Source organism: Balaenoptera borealis (assembly GCF_965194805.1).
Source record: "Balaenoptera borealis genome assembly, chromosome: 10".
NCBI lineage: Eukaryota > Metazoa > Chordata > Mammalia > Artiodactyla > Balaenopteridae > Balaenoptera > Balaenoptera borealis.
Window position 1 is genome coordinate 1,150,885 of NC_138874.1, and position 11,742 is coordinate 1,162,626.

Here is an 11,742-nt window from a genome sequence, read left to right on the forward strand (position 1 = left end):
TTGTTTTCACCTATGGCATAGGTTGTTTTCAGGGTCAACTGAGGTCAGAGGAAGAGTTATTGTTTTCTGTGAAATGCTGTTCAAAATTGTGCCCCTCCTTTCCTCCTCCTCCTCTTTGGTCCATTTTCCACTTTTACTGCCACGAAGATATGTTGCATCTCCTGGCTATAAGGAAGACAGAGAAAGATGCTAATGCCTACATTACTGGGAGACTAAACATTGTTTTCAGTCTTCCCTCAGACACTGAATATTTATATTATATATAAAAAATGTATTTTATTTCCTGGATTGGTGGGGGGGACTAAGATGGAATGTATTCCTTTTAAACCAGTGTTAAAAACAAAGAAGCAAATTGTCAGCATCCCTAGGTGTTGACTTATGCCATCAGCTCCTAAAATTCAGTGTGAAAAACCTTAACTGTCCTTAAAGCCACCTCCTTCCTTCTACAGAAGGAAGGGTTTTAGAACAGGGTGATACAAATGTGGAGTGTGGTCTCTTGAAATATTTTCTTGGGGAAAAAAAAAACGGTAGAGGATAGCTGTACTCTCTTGAATTTTCCTTGAGTTGAGGTCACTGAACAAGTAGTATATTAAATGGAGTAGAATTTTCTTAATGAAGATATTTTGTATTTTAAATATCTTTATCACAAATTATTGATTAGGTATCAATATGTATATCTTAATTCCAACAAGCCAAAAAGGATTAATTGGTTTTTACCAGTGTAAATTATTTTATAGGCCTCTAGGTCTCTATCTTGGTTATTGAAAGAACTTCTCCCAAGATGTGTGCAAAGGATACAGTTTGGAGATAATGAGGAATTTTTGTGTGTGTGTGTTCTTTTTCACAATTTCCTTCTTTGCAGCCCTCTACCCACTGTATCAGTGGAATTCATTACTTTAGGAGAAGGCTAACATAGCTGATCCCTAAAAGTCAGTTGAGTTTCTGAGCTTACTTTTTAAAGTCCTCAGTGACTTTTGAAAGCTGAGACTTTTACTACAAGAACCTGAGATTCAAAAGCTTGAGAGTCTGGAAGTTTCAGTGCATAGAGTTTATGCCAAACCACAGAGTGGGAAGGAATGGCTCATGAGTGTTTTCCTCCTCAAGGGAGAGCAGGTTTGAGCAGGAGTCATCCAGGAGGAGAATAGAGGTTAGAGGCTGGTGAGGAGCTGCAGCAAGTGTTTAGTGCCCTGTTCTCCCCCTACTGAGACTTTGGAGAACCTAAGGATAGGATAGGATAGGTTAGGGTGGGATGAATTTGGGGCCATGTAGCTTGCTTCCTAATGAAGCTCAAGAGAAAGAAAGCAGTTCTTGTAGGTTGTCTCCCACTCCATCATGGCGCTACAGCAGCAAAGTATAATAAAAGGCAGCAAGAAGGTCTAGGCAGAGAAAGTATAAAGCAGCATGCCAAAATGCCTGCAACCCCAGGAAATGCCAGATAGTAAAAAAATTTTTCATCCCCCTGAGGTAGTTTGTAAGAACGGTCTTTCACATTTACTATTTTTTAATGTGTAAAATTCATAATTGCTACAAATTTGAATCATTACAGTCTAATTTTTCTTTCTCATATTTAGATGTCAGATGATCCAAAAGTCTCTGGAGTCCTCTGTGTGACCTTCGAGGACCCATCAACCTGAAAACAGAGCAGGATGCAGGTGTTTCAACCATGGATGCCATAGTGGTAGGTTCCAAGGATCAAAGAACAAGCTCCATTAGAAGTCAGTGTGGATGGATGCTCATGGCCAGGGTTGACATCACCTGGTACTCACTAGCAAGGCCCTGTCAGTTGTGACAGTTGGTATCTGTTTTGACTGGTTGGTGCCTGTACCCTGTTGCTTGTTAAACATTTTGAGTATCACACCTACTGGTGACCTCGGCCTGATGGTGGGAAGTTTAAAAAATCCCCTCCCCCAATTTGGATCACCCCTTAGGGATAAGGAAAAAAAAAAAAGGGAAGGGAGCATCCTGAAATGACTGATGATTCCCTCTCCGGGACTCTAGAATAAACCACTGACTACATTTACCTTGATTGTTAGGCTTAAGTTTTCTGTTGTCAGTGAACTGATTTAAGTTCATTTACAGTGAATAAAAGAGAGCTTGATTTTTTACCATGTAAACTTCATAACTGCTGCAAATGTGAATCACTGCATTCTGGCTTTCACTTCTCATATCTAGATGTTGACTGTGCCCCAAAGTCTCTAAAGCCATCAGGCATTATCTTGGGGAGGTCTGAGGGGAAACTGTCCTTCTGTAATTTTAAGGACTGAGACTTAGGGAGAAGGACTCAATGGTGATATTACCATTGGATATTACAGTGGAGTTGGACTTACAAGCTGGCATAGTGGAATTTAACTTCCTACTTTGTAGAGATTGAGAAAATCTGTCAAGCAAACCCCACAGCAGATAAGAGGCTGAATAATATGTTTCTTTCACATGGGTTAAAATTGGGAGACCTCAGTTTCAAATAGGAAAAACAGCAAGTGGAAGAAGAATAAAAACCAAAACAAAAATAATAGAAAGGAAATGGACTGATGTTCATAGCTTACCACAGAGTTAATCAAAAGGGCTTAAATAATCTTCTGGGGAAGGTATTTAGCAGCATGTCTAGGAATGAATTTTTAAGAGTATTAAGAAGTACTTTATGTATTTTGAGTCTATGCTTGAAAGTAGCAGATAAATTCAGAGGAATTTAAGGGATGATCTTTGTGGAAAAGATACTCCTTAAAAAATGTTTTATTTGCCTATATAGACTAGGATGGAGTCATTGCATGTCTCTGGTTAGGGCTTCAGAGACCTGAACAATCAATCCAGAGATATGTTCATCAGATCAAGGATGAGTGCCTCATATGGAAGCAGTGTGAACATTGTTAGACTTTGGAATGAGTGACTGGACAGAGTGATGGAGCCTTTTTTCAGGAAGTTATGAAAACGAGGAAACATTTTCATTGGTCTATTTAGATTACTTGAAGGTGGGAGGGACAAAAGAAGAAATGAGGCAGCCAAGTCAGATGTAATGAGCATTTTGGGTCAGTGCTATTCTAGGTTGTCTTAAATATGAATTACCTATATTTGAAATTTAAAATAATTATAGAAGTTTTGCTTTAAGTAGTGGATAACAAAAATAGGTAAGAATGGAGAGCATGGGGGAATATGACTGACATATGGAGCAAGGGAGATGGTCTCATTGGTCTCAACATTTGATTTTAAGAGTCAATATATTTTTCAAAAATTCCATTGGAAGACATTTTATTGTTTTGATACAGAATATCATCGGCTGACTCTAATAATGATATTCATCACAATCTGGAGTGTTTAGAGAATTTGCTGCACTAAAAAAAGGGCTTGTGAAAGTTATTGTTCATTCAGGATCTCTAGGTTTCAGGGTGATTTTTTAAAATTCGTATGGGATTAGGGTCATCTTGAGGCTGTACATGGGAAAATATTTTTTTGCAGGGCCCTGTCTATTTAAACAATTTGACTAAAAAACATAAAATTAATGGGCCCATTTGAAGCATAATCATTTATCAGTGAAGATTTAGAATAATGTGTAAAGAAGTGGTACTTACATATTTGTTTGTTGTCCATTCAGTGCATGTGAAGATTCTTCATGGTGTCTAGGCGCCATGTCTTCCTGTTAAGGTTTAGGAACCACCTCTCTGTTTTCTTTTTTGTCAAATACACCATTCCTGTCTAACTTCGTATCTCCCACAATGGGAAAAAGGTGAGAAGTATGTTATTATTCACAAAGCCATAGCTCTTTGGCGTCTGTTTGTATTGAAGCAATGTGGGTAGGTCTCTAATAACCATTTATTTAGTGCTGGTTGTATCATTACTCATGGCACTTCATCCTCCATCGTGCTGCCTATAAGTATTGGCCTCCAATGACTCTAAAGGATCATTACTATGCTTTTTTTGCTGATGACCACAAATGTAAGTTTTACCCAGAGTATACAGAAAAATGGGAACAATAATTCATTTTTTGGGTCATGTTAAATTTACTGTTTGTAATTTTATAGTATAAATGTAGAATAACAGATTTTTCATCCATATCTTCTCTTGATTACTTTAGGATGCAATTACTGCATTCCTAGTGATCTCTTTCAGTGTTGATGATAGGAGAGGGTCCTCTGGGCCCAGTGAGAAGAGTGGTCCCATTCCCACAAAATGGCCAACCTTGGAAAATACAATGCAATATGATCTATTGCAAGGGTCTGTGGCCATTTTACTCCATTTGTGGAGTAACAGTCTCCAAAAACCTTGGAGAAGATGAGTGAGGCCACTCCTGAGGACTTGCTGACATGTGGCAAGGAGCATGTGGGAGTGGGGTAGTCACCCTTGGGCCAGCAGCGAGGATGGAAGGGTGGCTCACACAGGGTAAAGGATGCCTACTGCCCTCTCCCCAAACCTGGGCTTCTGTAGACTGGAGGCAGCACTGCAGTGGGGACACTGGCAGACCCACAAATGCCAGGCTCAAGCCCAAAAGTGGACAGTTACTCCACAACCCGAATGATCCTATGTCCAATGTGAGCAAATCATACAAAATCAGTAGGCTAACACCATTCTGGCAGCACAGTCTTACGGGGGTGGGCCACTTGCCTGGGTCTAACAGTAATGCTGTATAGGGTGTTGTAGATTTGGAAGCATTGGAGGGATCATATGCAGGCAGCCATACTGTTGACTTAGGGCTGGAGATACTCAAGCCCTTCACTTTGCAATGGGCTGTCAGAGTGAAGTGGTGTAATTACCCAAAAGACAACAGCTATATATAATTTTTTAGGGAAGCATGTGTATGTGTGTATTTCCTTAATGCATATGTGTACATATACACATATGTATATATAAATACATACAAAATAATATAAGCATATATTTTATTTTATATATTTTATTATGTATAAAAATGCATATAAACATAAATATACTTACATCTTTCACACATATATCTCTTCCATTTGGTAGAAGGATTTGGCTTCATTCATTCATTTTACTCAATTTTATTCATTCACATAACCTACTTATTGCAAAGCAACCATTTTCATGTTTTTAATCCAATAAATCATTTCGATTTGTGAAATAATGGCATTAATATGACACTAATCTTCATTTCTTCACTTCTAAAGGGAGCTGGATAGGTATACTTACAGTGAATACTGAGTTCTCGTTACAATCATATTTTCTTCATGGCTGATACTTTTGTGTAATTTGGAGGATTTCTTATTAATTTGACCCTGCTCATCTAGTCTTACTTTTTCCTTTCAGTATATAGTACTTCTTGCTATATTTTCAAGAGAATACTTATAAAGAAAAATTATTCAGCAAATAAAGGAAATGAAAACCCCAGTGGATATTGTGTAAGAATAGAAGTGTATCGTTACCAATGAAATATTTTTTCCTACAAACAAAATGAGGAACCAGACAGACTAGGAAGAATTAAGTATGCTTAAATGTGCTGAGGTCTTGGAAATTTTAACTATAAGAAGAACACACATTACTGCATGTGTTTAAGGGGTATAACTTTCTCATTCTCTACATTCACCGGAATTTTGAGAAGTAATACCAAGTATATGTTTTGAGCTTTGTGACCTCTGAACTCAGTGGTAACGGAAGAGGCACCTGGAAGTGTCTTGTAGGTATGGTGGCTGTATCTCAGGTATGAAAAGAGAGAATACAGGGTCAGAGGGACTTCATGGTGAGGCAGTGGTGAACTTGGGCCTTGAGGACTGGACAGTAGTTTGGAAATTGGAGTAGTGGATGTGGTGGGGTGCTGCGCAGAAGCCCCTTCAGCAGGACACACACATTGCCCAGCTGCAGGGAAGGTTGGCCGCTGACAGATCTCAGCGTCCCTCTCTGAGAACTGCCCTTTGCCAAAGGTTATGACCCCTCCCTGAGGGAATCGCACCTGCAGTGACTGGTCAATGTGGGGTAGAGCACACAGCCCCTGGACACAATCATGACATCCCTGAAGGGCCATGCCAGCTCTAGAGCTTCACGTGGGATCATTTAAAGACCTCAGTTGTGGAACTTCACCGTGATTTAACGTCTCCCTTTGCCCAATCCTGCACCCCTTGTTTCCTCATAGGTCTTCCTGAGAACTCCCCAGTATGCCTCTTGCACACAAATCTCAGTGTCTCATTGTTTCTGGGATAACTGGTTTAGTACAGTGTTAGGCTTTCCAGGCAGAGGGTTACTTTGGGAAATAGTGAGATGTCCAGTTTGGCTAGGGTGTTGGGTTGCATATATGGGCAAAGTTTGGAAAGGATTCACTATGGTAGACAAGGGGCAGTGTTGGGGCATGTGGAGCATCGGCAGTTTTAATCATGGGGCAGCCTTATGGCAAGTTTAGATCAAATTATCAAATTTTTCTTTGGTGTATCTCACAGACTATTATAATAAGAAATGTAACTGAAAGAAGTCAGTTTATAATGTGCTGTCATTTTTAGGTACAAATACCATCATCAGTGGGCCATGCCTTTGGATTTTTTTTCAAGAAATAGGAATAGATTTGAGCAGATTGTTCACATATGCAAACTCCACATGCATTTATAAAATAGCTGGTAAGGGTTAAAGCTATTGCCTCTTCCCTTTACAGTACTTGTTCCTATTTATGAAAAACATACTATGTACCAAAGATTATTTATGTTATCTCTGAGTCTCACAACAACCCTTCAAGATAGTATTTGTGTCCCAATTTTAGGGTTGGGGAAAGTGAGGCTTGGATAGGATAAGGGACTTTCCTAGTGAATTAAGGGGTAGATATGGAATTCAATTCCAGATTTCTTTAACTTGGAAGCTCCTGCTGTTCAAGTCAGATGAGCTGGTCCCATGCAGCCCATGATCTGGGCCTCGTGCTCTTGGGCACTGACTCATTAGGCCTAAGCGATGACCAAGACATGTGCTTATTAACCCTTAAAACCATCTGTTCAACTAACTGAAGCAGCTGTTCAGTAGCTTAGCAGTTGATCCAAACTATTTCTTCTTCAATAACAATAATAATCATAGAAAGCACTTCTATTTTTATAATTTGCAAAGCCCTTTTTATGTGTCATGCTGTTTGAGCTTCACAACAGAGCTGTGTGTTAGGTAAAACAGCATGATCCCCATTCTACGCATAAAGGAACTGAGGCTCAAAGAAGTTCAAATGCTGACATTCACTGGCTTAAAAGGGGCAAGACCAGGTCTTGAATCCTGGTGATCCATTTTGTGCTCCACACTGCTTCTCTTAAGCCACTTACTTAAGCATCTGAGAGGGACTGGGAGGCTCTATGGCAGATGCACCTCTTACTTTCTTTGACCTTGGTTGAACCAAAATGCTCTATAGATACACTGAGATTGTGAAAGATTCACCAGCTAAGAAATGAAAATGGCATGTTTGAAGTGATTAAAAGAGAGGTTCGACTGTACTTGCTGGGTAGACACCAGGATTCTGGCACCCTTATACTTGACTACAATTATCTCTAATTATCATTCCATTCTGGTGGTTGCTTTCTACTTCTATAAAAACCTGATCTTTTCCCCTCAAGTCACCTGAAGGGCCCTTTTTCCTAAACTGCCTAGGATTGTCATTTAAAGTTGATTGCCATGTCTCACCAGCACAAGATTCCCAGGTTACTGAAACAAGCACCTTCTTCTCTATACTTGGGTTTTCTGTATCATTGTTTACCTGGCACTTTGTACTCTAAGTTTTAAGAGTTAAAACTTAAAGAATTTTTAAAAAATTTTTTAAGAATTTTTTAAAAAAATTAAGAATTTTTAAATTAAGAATTGAAAAAATGTAAGAATTAAAAACATTTTTTTCTATCTTTTTGATATCTCATCAAAACAACAATGATTTCCAAGCAGTGTGTTTGTGTTGGGTTCCTGGCTTCACGATATACCTGGTATTTATTAGCAACACAATCCTGCAGAAGAAAAGACTCAAGATGGGGTCTCTCTATAACTAGGAAAAGTGGGATATGCTCAGAGTAGCTGAGATGGGGGTGGGGAGAAGTATGGGAAGACAGGGGAGGAGCAAGGGAGGGACAGAAATGGCCTTTGTGAGAAAATGCTCCCTTCTGGCTCAGTCAGGCATCGAGACTTCTCTGTTGAGAGAAACTTCTCCTTTTTTACAAACTCCATGAAAGTGAATTGTGTGTGAAGGAAAAATGACCTCACACCTTACTCTGCTTTCCATGAAGTAAAAACATCGTGGTGGAAAATTTACAAGGAAAGCAATTTGATTTCTCTATTTCTCTTGCCATATATTTTCAATATTACTCAACACTTGGACCGTCCCTGCTAAGTGTCTGTCCTTACTTACCTCATTTGTATTTCCCAACCACTTTATTTAGCAGCTTGCTAAATATAATGCCCCCTCACCCTGTTTTGTTTTGGTTTTTTTTTAAACAGATGAAGGATGAGACAGGAAGTAGTGACATAATTTCTCCGGATTCACACTGCAAGTTTACAGCAGAGGCCAGGGCTGGTTAAGAACTCAGACCAGCTCTTTTCCCAGCTCTGCTCTAGGGCACAAACGGTAGAAGATGGACCATCCCTCCAGGGTGAAATGTTTATCATGGGTTAACAATTCAGTTACATAGAACAGGGCTGGGCATACCCCCCTCCACCCACCCCCAGGGTCAAATCTGGCCCACTGTCTGTTTTCTTGCGGCCTGACCTGGGAGCTAAAAATGGTTATTTGCATTTTATAAGATTTTTAAAAATCAGGAGAAGCAGAATAATATTTCACAACACATGAAAAGTATATGAAATTCTACTTTTGTGTCCATAATACAGTTGTGTTGGAACACAGCCACACCCGTTTGTTTACGTATCATCCTTGGCTGCTTTCACGCTACAATAGAAGAGTTGAGTGGATACAACAGAAACTTGAAAAGCCTAAAATAGTTGATAATTTGTAAATTAGATGGCCTGCCAGGCCTAAAATATTTATTGTAGGGCCCTTTACAGAAAAAGCTTGCTGACCTCGGATATAGAAGATTCTGAGGGATGAGACATGGAATAGTATTAATTTTTGGCTCATGCCTAGAGGCCAGTGTCTGTCAGTAATGGGAGGCAAGGAAAGGGGGGGCAATGGATGAATCTTCTACAGGAAAATTCTAATTTTTCTCAGAGTATGTCCCATAAGAGATATCCCCAAGTACATAAGGACTCCCCCCTCCTTTTTTTTTTTTTAAGTTGGTTCTGAGTTTTTCAGTTATGGGAAAGGAAAATGGTACTCAGAGAAGTTTAGTGACTTCCTGAAAGTCACACAGCTGGTCAGTGTTTTGCCTGTGACTTAAGTCCAGATCTTCTATTTCAAATCCAGGGTGCTTTCAATCACACCATGCTTCTGTAAGCTGGAGTAGCCAGAGAGAAGCCAAGTTTATTGGCAGGAACTCTTTGTAGTGAAAAAAAAGGGAGGGCTTGATCCAGGCCTGTGTCACCAGAGTTTCTCCTAGCACTCCCTAAACCGCACCACTCTTGTGTTCTTAGTATGCTCTGCCTGATAGCACTAATGGCCCATGTAGTCACATCTTATATCATCAACTAGTGGATGAGTCCTTTGAACACAGGGTTTTCAGATTTAACAAATTAAATACAGAATACCCACTTAAATTTGAATTTTAGATAAACAAATACTTTTTTAGTGTATGATGTTCCATTTTGCATGAGATATATTTTGAAAGTTATATTAAAAATTCTGTTGCTTATCTGAAATTCAAATTTATCTGGACAGCCTGTATTTTATCTGATTGTCTTTCTTTTGAGGGCAGGGGTCAGGGACTTTATTTACTCTTTTTTTTTTTTTAATATTTATTTTTGGCTGTGTTGGGTCTTAGTTGTGGCACGCGGGATCTTCATTGAGGCATGCGGGATCTTTTGTGGCAGCGCGGGGGTTTCTCTCTAGTTGTGGCGTGTGGGTTTTCTCTTCTCTAGTTGTGGCACGTGGGCTCCAGGGTGCGTGGGCTCTGTAGTTTGCAGCACACAGGCTCTCTAGTTGAGGCGCGCGAGCTCAGTAGTTGTGGCGCGTGGGCTTAGTTGCCCTGTGGCATGTGGGATCTTAGTTCCCTGACCAGGGATCAAACCCACGTCCCCTGCATTGGAAGGTGGATTCTTTACCACTGGACCACCAGGAAAGTCCCCTATTTACTCCTTGTTTATCTACTTCTTTCCTCCCATATTGCCATTACTCCCACACCTAGTCCCACAATGCCTAACACAGTGCCTTTGAAAGATACTTATATGCTAAAATTTAATTAAAACCAACCTTTCCCAAGCTAAACACTGGCTTCCACCAAGCTGAGGAGACAGACATGTAAAAATATTCTGATACCCACTGTAATAGCAGAATGAGCCAAGAGCTGTAGGGATCCCAGGGAAGGAGCCCCTCAGCCTTCAGGGTAGAAATTGGAAAGGTTTCCCAGTGGATGTGATCCCCAAGGTGGGTTTTGAAGTAAGGGTAGGAGCTTTCCGGACCAGGTCCAGGAGGGAGTATCAGAGAGAGGGAGCAGCATGTACCAAGTTATAACTAAAGAAAAGGGAATGGCATGCCCAGGAATAATGAGATGAACTGGGTGACTGGTTGCCGGTATCTGCAACTTAGTAGGCACTTAATAAAATAGTGAGTTAAAGATTAGTCCCCAAAGCTAAATTTGGCAGCTCATAGAAATGGCCCTAGAATTAAGACCACCCATGGTCCTTATTCTCAGTACTGTGACTCTTATTGCCAATTCTTGAGCCACTAATGTAACAGCCTTTACAGTCAGGCAAATGTTCTTGGTAAGTCCCTGTTTGCTTCAGATTAGCCCCATGATATAGTTACCCTGTCCTTTGCCATGGCGTGAAAGAAATCCCATAGTGAAGTACAGTATTCAGTTACTGTACTTGAACTGGTGATGGGAAGAGACCCATGGCCTTCCTGGGCCTGAGGTTGGGCATTTCTTCTACCTTAAGGATCTAATTGTCCAAAAGTGACTCTCTAGGAGATAAGGAAGTCTGTTGTTAGTCAACTTATTCCCATTGACATTAGCCTCACACATCACAGTCTTAGTCTTTTTCCAAACAACAGTAACAGATAATGTGTACAGTATCTTCTGTATGTGCCCTTTCTCCACTCTTCTCCATCTTTCTGGGTAGCCCAGAAAGCTGCACTGTATGGACTATCTCAATGGACAGCCTTGCCCTCACCTCGGAGGATAGTTGGTGAGTGAGGTGGCTCTCTCTGCTCAGGTACTCTAAGTTCATTGTGTCCCTCTACAAAAGGCCACAGCTTCCATCCGTTGCCTTCTCCACACGGCTGCCTTCTCTGGCTCCAGAAAGTGCTCCCTTCCTTGCTCCTCCCCTACCACAGGCTTTAGGTAGTAATGGCTTCCCACTCTTGCTTGCCATGGGGTATGTACTTTTCCTTGTTTGCTTTCCTAAACGCTGTCCGCACCTTGATAAATAGTCATCACTTTGTTAAACTTTCCTCAGTTAATCAGTTTGAATATGCCATTTGTTTCTTGATGGGATCCTGACTGATACTGATGGAACAAGTATTAAGACAATCATTTATTTACTTATTAATTCATATTCACAATACGAAAAATGGAGAAAAAGTTAATTCAAGGACATCTCATATTTTTATCATATATTATGAACAACAGATGACAATATATAATGTAAGGAAGTAAGCTGGTTTTGAAAACAAATTGTATATTAACTTAGTTAATATCTCTAGGGAGTATCAGGTGTTAAACAAAAAACCAAGTGAATTATTCAATAGAA

At 40.1% G+C, this 11,742-nt stretch overlaps 1 protein-coding gene across 7 annotated transcripts in view; it reads left to right on the forward strand.

The window, feature by feature from the left end:
* Positions 1–11,742, forward strand: part of LOC309635807 (uncharacterized protein) — a 447,043-nt gene that overhangs the window by 48,968 nt on the left and 386,333 nt on the right. For all 7 annotated transcript variants that reach the window (XR_014249020.1, XR_014249021.1, XR_014249022.1 and 4 more), the window contains exon 4: positions 1,572–1,678. The gene's annotated coding sequence lies outside the window, so the exon portion shown is untranslated. The remainder of the gene's footprint in view (positions 1–1,571; positions 1,679–11,742) is intronic.